Raw genomic sequence first — 13,413 nt, forward strand, 5'->3', positions numbered from 1 at the left:
GGGTTTTCTCATTAGCATTTGAATTGATTTCCTCTAATTTCTGAGGAACACATGAGCATGTGACTAGATTAAGTTTAATTGGGCTACAGCTGGTACTGATTGGGAGTGGATAAAGGTGGGAGGTTTTCTGACTCATGGGCTGCTTCTGCATTGCTTTCCATTGTCTGCAGACCCTTTCTCGTTTCGGCTCCCCTGCTCAGGGACGATAAGAAAGGGTGAACCAAAGTAACAAGAGTATAAAAAGTAAAAGAGAATCCTGAGATTTCTAAACGGCGGGAAATGTAACAAAGAGCAGTTCTTTGGTTTCAAGGGTTGAGCGAGATTCAGAAGAAAAATCCTTCCTCTTGCATTTCAGAACACCATATGGCACAGGGCAGTGTGCAGAAACGAACATTTGTAAACAATTGCCTTATTCCAGACTCAAACCTCACTTAGGCAGTGAAATGTACAGATGCGCTGATTTCTCCGGGAGCTAGCTGAGGAAGGTTGACTCTGTGAATCCCAGTTTCTTTCAGTTTCTCTCCATTTTTCACTCCTCCAGTCATGCGTTGTTAAAAGTCTTCATGAAAATTCAGTAGCATTGCAGTGAACGTTTCTCTTAATATAGACACGCTTGTATGCAGATCTGCCCATGACGTACATTTTTGCAAAGCCATTTATCCCAAATAAATACGTTTTGTATGTTATTTTCACTAATACTTCAATTTTTACTTTAAATATATGCATTTTTTGTATACATTACTTGGCTGGATAGCAAAATCTGGAAATGTGCGAATTTTGAAGGGTGTCTGTAGATTAGATAACATATGGCCTACTGCTTGCCTTGTGAAGTCAGTTCTCCAAATGGGCTGATTTAAAACAGGAATGTAGAACTTTTGGCTCTTTGGGTGTTGTTAGACTCCAACTCCCATCAGTGGTTGAGACCAATATAGTCTCCAGGATCTTGATTATGAATTTCAGACCCAGATTCATTCCTGCTTTATTCATTTCCAGGGTTCATTCTGAACCAAAATTGTGAAAGTGTTTTCCTCTTTTAATTTTTCTTTCTTTCTTAGTAGCACTGAGTTGGGTGAATACTTTCTAAAAGGTATATGTGCCCCTTATGAATTAATCGCCCTTTAGATTAGAGAAGTAGTTTATTTTTTTTTTAAAAAAAGGTCAATTAATTGCTGATTCAAAACATAATGTGCAATGTAAAATAATGCTGATGTATTACTAGTGCTCTTCAACCTCAGGTTTCCAGATGTTGTTGGACTACAACTCCTATCATCCCTGACCATGGGGATAATGGAAGTTGTAGTCCAACAATATTTGGGGACCCAAGGTTGAGGTACACTGCATTAGAGTCAAGGTAACCAGAATGAGATCTAAAGAAACCTTGGTATATGTGCTCAAGGATTTCTGCACTCGCATAAAAGAAAAGCTCTCTCTCTGTGTGTGTAGCTCTGAAAATCAAAATGTGTATGCTGTTTTCCACAGTAGTTATTTCCGTTCCACAGCGTATTTTAAATATGTATTCTATTTCATCACAGCCACTCAGCATTTAGGCCAGCCTTTCCGTCTGTCTGATCTTTATCAGGGGAGATTTCAACAACTGTGAACTTAGAAGTGTAAGTATCAACATCTTCTACCCTGTCTTTGAGTTTCTTGTCAAACTGTGATTTTAAAAGAATGTAAAATTAAAATACAGGGTGTAAGGTTTAAAGAAGACCCACCCAGTAAGAGGAATGCTGTATCTCTAAACGCTTCCTTCCTTTCAGCTGATGGTTATCTAGTGGTTATATATGGCCTACTCATTTGTAATCCAGGGTTGACAAACCCTGATAGGAAGAATGGAGCATCTCTTGCTTTTCCATCTCTCTCTCTCCATTGTTGTTATATCTAACCTTCATTGCTAATTAACATGAATTCCCAAATGAGTCTTGGAGGAAAGTGTCATGCTTTGTTCAAAGTCATATGTGCTTGCTGGATATGGCAACCTTCAGTCAGAAGCTTTTAATTTAAAAAGCTTTTTAATGCCATTTGCTTGCTGTTTTTAAAAAGCCACATTCAGCCTGCAAACTCATGCAGTTATTTGGGAGTGAGCCCCATTGAACTTGATGGGACTTACTTAAATACACCCACCTACAGGGCCGTGCTATTGTGAGTGACCTCTAATTCATTGAGGCAAAGTTAGAGTTTGCTTACAACTTCTTATTTGACATTCTGCCATGGTAGCAGAAATTAGGTCAGTGTTTAGGCAGAATATAATTTCTACCCACTTCAAGTCTGCTGGCCCTTGTCCATTTCATTCCAACCTCCAAGTAATTTTCTGCCCCTTCCCATGACTGGGAGAAACAATAACAAAAGTTCAAATAAATAAATAAATATGATAAAAATTGTCAAATTAGAGTCTATGACTTATAGATTCTTCTTCTTCGGCGATCACTTGTAGCCAAGTCTTCCATAAACACAGTTTTAACACTGAGTCCATAAGTGACTGAGGAGGCCAATTCTGGATCCACACGGCCTTCTACAGTGGGGACATAAATTTCTGGGTGCGAGTTGATCACGGTGAGGGTTTGCCAAACATGCCTTCCTCTTAGCACATTTCTCCCTTTCGTCCTGAGTTCGAGCGTCTTCAAAGTCCATGACACCTTGGTTAAAGGCTATTCTAAAACTGGAGCGCTCACAGGCTTGTGTTTCCCAGTTGTCGGTGTTTATACTACATTTTTTTAGATTTGCCTTGAGACAGTCTTTAAACCTCTTTTGTTGACCACTAGCATTATGCTTTCCATGCTTAAGCTTGCATTTTTAAGTTTACCTGCAACACAACAAACGTTTGCATGACTTTTTCCTAACTGGCTGGGCTGCCACGACAGGGTTTTCATCTCGGCAGGAGAAATCTCCCACCAGGTCCCGCCTATTAAATCTTTCGCCAGCCAAAAAGAGGCCTTAGCCCTCAACCCTTTCTTACTTTGCTCTGCAGGAGAGCTATAATCCACAGTATTTGTTTGACGGTGGGAAGTGGTGGGGTTATCATAAATTGAAATACAAGCACACTTAAAATATCCTAATAAATAAAGTGCTATGTTGTTTCAAAGCTGCCTTTTCACCTCATTACAGGCTCAGCAGAGTGGAGAATGATGTCATGGTTGACCTAGCACCAGTCCGCCCATAAATGTTACAGTATGTGCCCCTCTTTACTTCCTGGCTAAAGCACCGGGAAGCAGCTTAATATGAAATTCATGTTGTGCTGACAGATTTAAAAGTTGCCACAATCTGGAACAGACAGCAGCCTCAGGTTTACAGACACATCTCAGGCACTCTCTCGTATACCTAAGTGATGACATTTTCCCTTAAAAGAGTTGTGTTTCTATCATATAGAATTCCTGTCCATCTAAAGAAATTTGGCAGGAAAAGGAGGAAAGCGAGGAGAGGGGGGCGAAGGTCTCTGAATTTGATCGAGAGCTTTTACTAGGATAGTTTGCTACATGTCAATGACCGGGCTTGAGAGACCGCACACTGCAGAGTTCAAATATACAGCCTCCGTTGTCGGCCTTATGTGAAGGGAGAAGTGAGGGGAAGGAGATTGGATGTAGGGAGGAGATGTCCCCAGCTGTTGCACTTCATGTGGTTGAAATGTGTCCCTTATTCTTCGGACACTTAAAACCCGGAAAGTTCAAATGTTGCTAAACTGTAAATCTAGAGGCAGGAAATGAACAAGATGGCAAACTCGAGACACCCCTGTTTGGCTGGGTTTTTCCAAGCAATTAAGTAAATAGCTGTCACCCAATATCTCCTGAGTGATAAAGCATGTCACTGAAGTGGATTTATAGAAGAGGCCCAATAAGGCTATCCCTCACAACCAAGCTCCGAAATTAGACCTTCCAAGTGTCCCTATTTTCCAGGAACAGTCCCGTATTTAAAGAAGCCATTTCGGTTTTTGATTTGATCCTGGAATGTTGTGCTTTTCCTTAGGAAGTCTCTGTTTTCATGGGATAAATGTTGGAGGGTATGGATTTATGCAAGGAGATGAGTAATTTAGAAGACATCCGAAGGCAGCCCTGTATAAGGAAGCTTTTTTTAAAAAAATGTTTAATGTTTTATTATGTTTTTATATACATTGGAAGCCACCCAGAGCAGCTGGAACAACCCAGTCATATGGGTAAGGTATAAATAATAGCATTATTAATAATAATATTATGGAATAGGACATCCCTATTTTCATCAGAGAAATGCTGAGGGTATGTGAAATACTTCTGTGGCCCTGGCTATTCCACTATGCTGAAGGGACTTCCATATTGAAAGAAAGCCAGACTGTGAAATGTAAGCTTCTGTATCTGCCTGTAACCTTGGTGCGTTCATTTACCCTCTGTTAGCTACTTCCTTTCACTTTTATTTACTGTTGCACCACATGTGAGATAAAGCCCTCTCAGATTTATAGGTACCATGCAAAGTTATGCAAATAAATAAGTATTAATTATTAAACATTGGCCTAGATGAAAAGAAAAGACATTGACTTCTTCCCAGAAGGTATATTGCACCCTGCTCTCTCCGAATACATATAAACAGCTGGTGAAATTATGTTCTGTATCATCCATCAAACAGTTCCACACTAAAGGTGCTCTAAAATAGCATTCCTCCAAAACAGTGGTTTTCATGCCAAGGCACTGAGGCAGGATTTCCTATGAAAAAGACCATGGGGGCAAGCGTTGAGCTCTCAATTCAGTTTTAATCTGTCTTTTTTCTGGTGCACGAACATCACCTGACTTACCTATAGCCTCCAACATTTTTCTGATGAAAATAGGGATGGCCTTTTCAATAGTAGTAGTAGTAGTAATAATAATAATAATAATAATAATTTTAAAAAATTATTAATAATAATTTTATTATTATTTATCCTCCGCCCACCTGACTGGGTTGCCCCAACCACTCTGGGCAGATTCCAAAGTATATTAAAACATAATAAAACATTAAACATTAAAAAAGACCTCTCTATGCAGGACTGCCTTCAGATGAAGGTTGTATAGTTAGTTATCGCCTTGACTTGGGGATCACATAATCCATACCCTCCAGCATCTCTCAAATGAAAAAAGGGACGTCCTAAGGAAAAGTGGGGCATTCTGGGATCAAATCAGAAACCAGGATGGCTTCTATAAATCTGGGACTGTCCCTGGAAAATAGGGACACTTGGAGTGTCCAATCCTACATAGAATTATATGTTGTCCAAGGGGCTATTTCGATTTCAATTGGGGGGTGAGTAATAATAATAATAATAATAAAGTTTTTTTACTCACAAAAGCCGTCATGTGTGCATGGTGAGCAAAATTCACTGCAAAATTCAAAGGCCTTCTTTTGGATCTGCTGAAGATTAAATTGTGGAAAAAAGAAAAAGAGAATGAAGTTTCTGAGCTTGTTACATTTTAATAACTTCTAATATCCAGAGGGGCATGGATTGATCATAAAGATGTGCAAGGCACATTGCGCACATCAAGTGAAGGTAATCCATAATAATAGTCCCAGTTAGTGCACTGGAGATCTCCACTGACTGATTTACCACAATTGTAGCATGTGAGACAAGATGGACGCGAGCAGCTTTATCCTCAAATGCCTTGCAAACACCCCACAGCATGACATGGAAGGTTCTGTGCTAGATTTGACAAGGACGTGCACTACCCCCAAATACTCAGCTGGACATTGTTGAGAAGGCACAAAAGTTATGGAGAAATTGCATCTTTGTCCCTGTCACAGCCATCAAGTGGGCTTGATGCTGAGCTATTACTTGTGTTTTGTTGGGCTTCCTGCATGGTTTCCATTGCTTCCGTTTAAGCCACCTTCCTTTCTGATTCATTCCACTCTGCTCTGGTGTATATCAAAGAGCTGAACAGCCTCAGAAGAACATGATTGGTAGCATAGAAAAGAAGAGAAAGACTCAAACTCCTCTGTGGTAGCATGATTTTGAGGGAGATGTCTGATTTCTAAGCAGGCTTCTGCCAATTCCCTTTACTCTAGAAGGCGGTTCGTTGACTTTTCAAGCAGAGTGTGGAAGTGGTCAATGCCTTCTCAACAGTTTGTATCTATGGAAAGTCTGCCAGGTAGAATCAAGGGCCACCATGTTTTACGGTTTGACCTTCACAGAACACAACTTGAAGTCCACATCTGAATATTGCCCTCACCTATCTCCCCAGCCCAAACTATTGCACCCACCACACACTTCACCCCACAGGAGCCAACTCCTAGTGGCAAAGGTCCCTTCAGGTCCACCAATAAAATATTTGAGCAGGCCACCCCCCCCCCAATTATTGGGCATTGCCATTTAAATGGGGGGGGGGAGGTTGGGCTGCATCTTGTAATGGATTATGCAGGGCGGGCCCCCTCCAAAATTTTATTCAAGTTGGCACCCCTGCTTCCCCCGCATCCCAGCCCTGCCCTCTTCTTAAAAAAGAAATTAGGCTGGAGCATGAGGTGCTTAGGAAATACACCCGTTGTGAGTTTTCCAGTCCGATACCACAGCCGAGAAGGGAACATACACAAAAATGTCAGGCGGGTTCAACCCATTGAAATGAATGACCGTGACTAGGTTAGGTCCATTAATTTCAGTGGTTCTACTCTGAGTAAAACCTAGCTGAGTACCCACCCATGCAATGGAGCTACTCTTCTTCAACCTCTCTGCTCCTCCTTTCAAGCTCTGGCCTCTCCACCCACAAGTGACCAGCCGTAGGATTTGGCCCTCCGATTCAAGAAGAGGTATGACGACACTCTATTTTCCTGACATTTCCAATTAACGTGTGTAAATAAGACCTGGCATCTTAAGGTAGGGCATGCCACCGCGTGTCCTCTGTCACACCGCTGTCAGGCGAAGGGGACATCTTTTTAATCCTCTCTTCGGCCCAGCTTCCCCAGATCCATATTAATTTATCTTTGTCTCTGGCAAGGCCTCCCTCAGATAATTGTCTCTCATTTGTACTGTGACCTTTGCTAGCCCACTGGTTATCTTGTAACGAGTGAAGGGAAACTCCTCTCACACAGATGGTTCTCCTTCCTTGCTCAGCTCTGCGCTAGAGAGAGCCCTGCTGTTTACAGAAGGTCTATGTGAGGATTTCCTATCCTTCTTGGAAAGGGTTTCCAGCACTGACTGTAATAGGACAGCAACAAAATGTATTTCAAAATGGGCATTAATGAAAAGCTACAGAAATCTCCTTGGAAGGTTAATTGAGGAGATCCATTGCATAGTTCCTTAGCATGGTGGGCTTCTTTTTTTAAACAGTTCTTTCACACTCATATGGTTGGCTGGATTTCCCTTTCCCTTTTACATTATTGATTTAAAGCAGCATATATTACATTACCAGCAATCTGCTCAGTTTCATTATTTTTATAGCCCACGGAGGATAGTATTATTGTTCCAGAATTAAGATATTTTTAAGGGGAAGTGTGGCTGATGCTGTAAAACTGAGGGAGTGAGAGAAACTCTGTGGCCTGTTTGCCAGACTAGGAGCATGGATTAGCAGCGTGTAAAGAAGAAGAAGAAGAAAGAAAGAAAAGAAAAGAAATCCCCAGGGATGAACTATTGACCCAACGAGCAAGTCCTCATCAACACAGAGTCTAACAAAGTAGAGTGTTATTAATCACTACTTCCCATGTGTATTTTGATTTTTATTCTTTATTTGGCTAAGCAATATTGTTAATAAGAAGTCCTTTACTGAATATTGTTACTGTAAACGTACAGTAGATACACAGAGATATATAGCTACTGCTTCACTTTCAAGTGACAAATTTAGTGGGGTACCTATTAAAGGAATGGAGGCATTATATTGTCTACAATGGTATAGTCCCACTGGCTTCAGCAGAAGGTTACTAGAACTGAAAGGCAAGGCCTTAAAATAAATTCTCTTTAACACCGTGCTGCTAAACATACTTCTTGGATGCAAATTCCATTAACTTTGGCAATGTGCTTAGGATTTTGAAAACTGGCTAGGAACCAGAAAGTTATTCCAAAATGCTGTGTCACTGAAAAATATATGACTAGAGACTCAACTATACAGCTGCAAATAAAATGTTTTAAGTGTGTTTTAAGTGCAATATACAATGTGAAACTAATGGTGATAGCAAGCCTTATGGAAAATTCAATGTAATTTTTAAAACGCTTAAAAAACCAAACATTTCAGAACGGTTTTTATATGTCTGTAGATTCCACCTATGATAGGCCAGCTCCAAACATGGAAAAAGTGGACTGGGGATTGCAGCCTTCCGAGTGTTCCTCTGATTGCCTGAACTGAGGTTCAGGGTATGGTCTGAAGCTAAGCCTTCCAGAAGCTAAGCCTGTCTGGGTGTGGTCAGTTTTGAGATGAGAGACCTCTCGGGAACTGCATGTGCTGGGGTCCATGATGGAAGCCAGTGTGGTGTAGTGGTTAAGAATGGTAGTCTCGTAATCTGGTGAACCGGGTTCGCGTCTCTGCTCCTCCACATGCAGCTGCTGGGTGACCTTGGGCTAGTCACACTTCTCTGAAGTCTCTCAGCCTTGCTCACTTCACAGAGTGTTTGTTGTGGGGGAGGAAGGGAAAGGAGAATGTTAGCCGCTTTGAGACTCCTTTGGGTAGTGATAAAGCGGGATATCAGATCTAAACTCTTCTTATAAATATAAGAAGTAAATCAATCAATCGGTCAAGTAAATCTTGCAAATGCTTTTAAGAAAAAGTGGTGAGGCCCTTTGCACATGTATTTGCCATGCATGTTTCCAAAAAGTTAACCTGTGCAACATGGTAAGCAGAAAAATGAGTTGCACGTGTGATTTGTCAGTGCATTTCTGCACATCCTGTCCGCTACCCAGCCTGTTGCTTCATGCAAGCTGTTAAACTTTATAACCCCAGGAGTAATTGACTGCTGGAAGTTGGTGATCATACTGCCTCCAGAGTTTTAGTATTTTGTGGGAGGGTTTTTAAGCACATACTATAAATTTAGGTTTGCACCATTAAAGCGGATTAAAGCACCTTGTTGCCCTGCTGCAATAAACCCGCTTAACCCCCCCCCCCAAAAAACCCTGAAGGCTTTTGGTAGAAAAGTGACATGGGAACACATTAAAAAGTGTAGGATGAATGAAACACCAATGGGAAGACATATAAACACCACACAAGGAAATCAGGATGAATTCAGGTAGAATGCTCCTATTTGTATAACCTCTCCATAAACAAAACAGGATGAACACTCAGTAAAGGGCCTTCTGGCGGTTCCCTCCCTGCGAGAAGTGAGATTACAGGGAACCAGACAGAGGGCCTTCTTGGTAGTGGCGCCCGCCCTGTGGAACTCCCTCCCTTCAGATGTCAAGGAAATAAGCAGCTATCTTATCTTTAAAAGACATCTGAAGGCAGCTCTGTTTAGGGAAGTTTTTAATATTTAATGCTGTATTGTTTTTAACACTCGACTGGAAGCCGCCTAGAGTGGCTGGGGAAACTCAGCCAGATGGGCGGGGTATTATTATTAATAATAATAATACTAGTAATAATAATAATAATTAAGGCCACACTTAATCTAACCTCTGCATTTGTGCAAGCAAATCTGGACAAATGCTCAATAAACAGTTTGTCAGGAAAAACCCACAGGGAGTGGGTTGTTGCACATATTTGGGGGTGTACTTCCAGTGTAAACAGTGCATATGTAACCTGCATATGTAGGCTTTAAGAGGTTGGGGAAGAAGTGCCTGCTCTAGGCACAAGACATTTTGAAGATATAACTAGGACCTTCAAACATGCAGTTCCACATATCTAGGCCTCTCCCCAGGTGACCTTACATTTTCAGGGCGCATTGCAGGAAAACCAGAACTCAGAACTCACCAGAACCTCAACAAGTCCTGAGGAAAACGAAGTAGGTGTGGGTTAGCCTACCTGCACATTCAAGCTGTTACTGATGGATTAGTAGGGATACACTCAAAATCTGGCCAAACTGAATTAGCATGGACTTCTTCAGCGGGATCCAAAGAATCTCTTGGCTTGTTCCCAGGGCCGTAGCTAGGGGGTGGTAAGGTGGGGCCCTACCAGGAGCGCAGGCAATGGGGCACGCGCAAAATTGGCTAAAATATGTTGATAAATATAAATATTGGTATAATAATAATAATAATAATAATAATAATAATAATAATAATTCTACCCCGCCCATCTGGCCAGGTTTCCCCAGCCACTCTAGGCAGCTTCCAATAAAAGATTAAAAATACAATAAAACACCAGTCATTTAAAACTTCCCTAAACAGGGCTGCCTTCAGATGTCTTCTAAAAGTCAGATAGTTGTTTATTTCCTTGACATTTGATGGGAGGGTGTTCTTAGGGCGGGCGCCACTACCGAGAAGGCCCTCTGCCTGGTTCCCTGTAACCTCACTTCTCACAGTGAGGGAGCCGCCAGAAGGCCCTCAGAGCTGGACCTCAGAGTCTGGGCAGAACAATGGGGGTGGAGATGCTCCTTTAGGTATACTGGGGTGAGGCTGTTTAGGGCTTTAAAGGTCAGCACCAACACTTTGAATTGTGCTCGGAAACGTGCATAAGAAATGGTTTTTAATAGAGGGTGAATTGAATGGGTGGAAGGGGTGGGGGTTAGAGGAGAGGCGGAAAGAAGAGCTATTGTCCATGGCTAGGGGGCGCAATCTGGGCGGTTCTGCCAGGGGCGCAAGATCACCTCGCTACAGCTCTGGTTTTTCCATGACCCCAAAAGGGCTTTAGACTTTTGTCTCTTGAAAAGTAAGCACCCCCCTCTCCTACCCATCCACGCAAATATGCATGGCAAACTGCTTTTGAAACTGGTGTGGCCTTTTCCTTCCCTCGAAGGGAAAAAAAGAGGAAAACTCCGTAGGTGTGCCCAAGCCTTGGGACTGAGAAGCAGTTTGGATTCCAGCCCTCGGAAACGGAACACTTCCAACTATTTCAATTAAGCCATGTTGTTAAAATGTTTTAATGTATGACTTCACCCTTCATTTTTATGGCATTCCTGGAATACTGTTACAAATACAATAAATGCTCTTTTAATCTTGAACGCTCTACTAGTTGTCATTTGTGAGACAGTGCAATAAAATGATCACAAGTACTAAATGGCCTATTTTATATAGAATACAATATCCGTTGCTATAACTGTGAGGTATGTTTCAAGTTAGGATTTACTTTAGGATTTAAAGTTAAAACGTCTGAAAGGAGCTGTTCGTATTTCATTTGGCACATGATTTCCAGTAGAAGTTAATCAATCTCTGAACGTTCTGGGCCTTCCAGTTGTGTAACATATTTATAGGTGAAGGTAATTGATTCTATGCCACTGTTTGCTTTAATTCTGCAAAGTATATATTCAAAATCTGCTTCTTATTATCAGCTAATATGGATATCCCCATCGGAACTATTACTTTATGGTTCCACAGAAGGCATTGCTTATGCATGCACTTTGTATAGTTGTGAGTGACAGTCACCATTTGGTGCATGATATTTACACCCGTTCATCAAACTGTCTCCCTGTTGCAAGTTCTCACAAGCTCTCTCTGCTACATACACAATTATGGTAATTTGGAAACGAAACATAGAGTGGAAAAAAGTGCATGATAAATGCATATTATCTTAGTTTTTATGGCTCTAGTAAATTTCACACCCTAGGCTAGATCAAATTCACTTTGAGTTGCTCATGCAGCAATCATTTTTGAAATGAGTCAATCAACAGGCTTTTCCTTACTCATTACTCCTTTGCCTAAAAATCTTAGAAATCTGTTTTCATTCCTCTATCAGTTTATTTCCAAGTAATATTGTTGCCTTTACCTAGCACTGAAACCATTATTTCCTGTTTATAACAGTTGCAAAAGTAAAAGATTTCCCTCTAATGCCAAAGACATCTACTTTTGTGGCTGAATATTTCAATTTCAACCAAGATGCTTGGCTAATAAAAAAAATAAAAAAGCAATTTTCTCTCAGCAGTAGGTGAATGTTAGAAAAGAAGGGGTTAAATCGCCCCAAACACTGTTGATATACAACTGTGAATTCATCTGAAGAATTTGGATTTAGAATGATTTAATCCCATCAAAGTCCATGACATCAAATTGGTTCTGATGGATCACAGCACTTCAGTTTTACACGATTGTGGATAGATTCTTCAGCTATTAGATTATTTTATATTACTACCCTAAAGACAGTTATATTCAGTCTCCCTGGGCATTACGGAAGACTACATACTACACTGTCCAGCAAATAGATTGTAGGGGGGAAATAAAGATTGCCTGAAAATGGCTTGTATTTGTAAACAGTTCTGCAGAACATTGTACACACTGTATATCAGCTTGTCAGTGTAGTATATTTTTGGAGTTTATATGCATCATCCCCCGCTCCTTTAGCATTTTCAAGTAAACAGGTCTTGGAATAGAAATATTAAATATTAAGATCTGAGACGCTTGGAGAAAAAGAAGGGAAGACAAACTGTCACTTAAAAGACAATTCTGGTTTTGAGGCTTATAGCTGGAAGGTGTGTGTGTGTGTGTGTGTGTGTGTGTGTGTGTGTGTGTGTTCTACACTCAATGTCACCCCAGGATCATTAATAAAGAAGAGCATTCACAAAGTGGTATATGTGGAAACATCTCTGCCATCTTTATTAGATATTAGAATGTGTAACAGAAAACACACGCCACAGTTTAATTAATACGGATGATTAAGAAGAAACCATGGTGGACCATTTGAGTCCTCTGCAGGTATTCTTGTTCTCTTGTTTGTTGACACAGGAGTAAGAATGAATGAATGAATAAAACTTTGCGTCAGCCATCAGCCATAGCAACAAAAGAACATTGCGATATACACAGAACAAAATAAAAGTCGATTATATAAAACACAGTTTAGGGTCCTGAATCAGCAGTCAAATAGTGGACCATATTCTGATTGCCCAGCTAGAACAGCTGGGTTGAACAGCTAGAAACCTTGCAACCTTTGCAGTCATCTGCTCCTCTTGATCTGCCAGGAGAAAAGATACTGTGGCGGTGGTTGGGCGACCTGGAATGGACAATAAAAGAGGGGTGATAATCTCGTTCCACAGGTCTTTTAAAGAGTGCACGCGAGGAGGGCATGTGCCACTGATTCGGTGCTACCATCTCTGCAGGGACATAAGCGTTTTTCGTATGGAATCTGTTGGAATCGTCCCTCAAGTATAGCCGAGGTGAGTACATTACAGTGGTACCTCTAGTTACGAACTTAATTTGTTCTGGAGGTCCGTTCTTAACCTGAAAGTGTTCTTAACTAGAGGCATGCTTTCACTAATGCAGCCTCTTGCTGCCGCTGTGCCACCAGCACACAATTTCCATTCTCATCCTGGGGCAAAGTTCTCAACTCGAGGTAACTCTTCCAGGTCGGCGGAGTTTGTAACCTGAAGCGTTTGTAACCTGAGACATTTGTAACTTGAGGTACTACTCCACAAAGCTACAGGGAACCAGGCAGA

This window comes from Podarcis erhardii (genome assembly GCF_964252035.2).
Source record: "Podarcis erhardii genome assembly, chromosome: 1".
Classification (NCBI taxonomy): domain Eukaryota; kingdom Metazoa; phylum Chordata; class Lepidosauria; order Squamata; family Lacertidae; genus Podarcis; species Podarcis erhardii.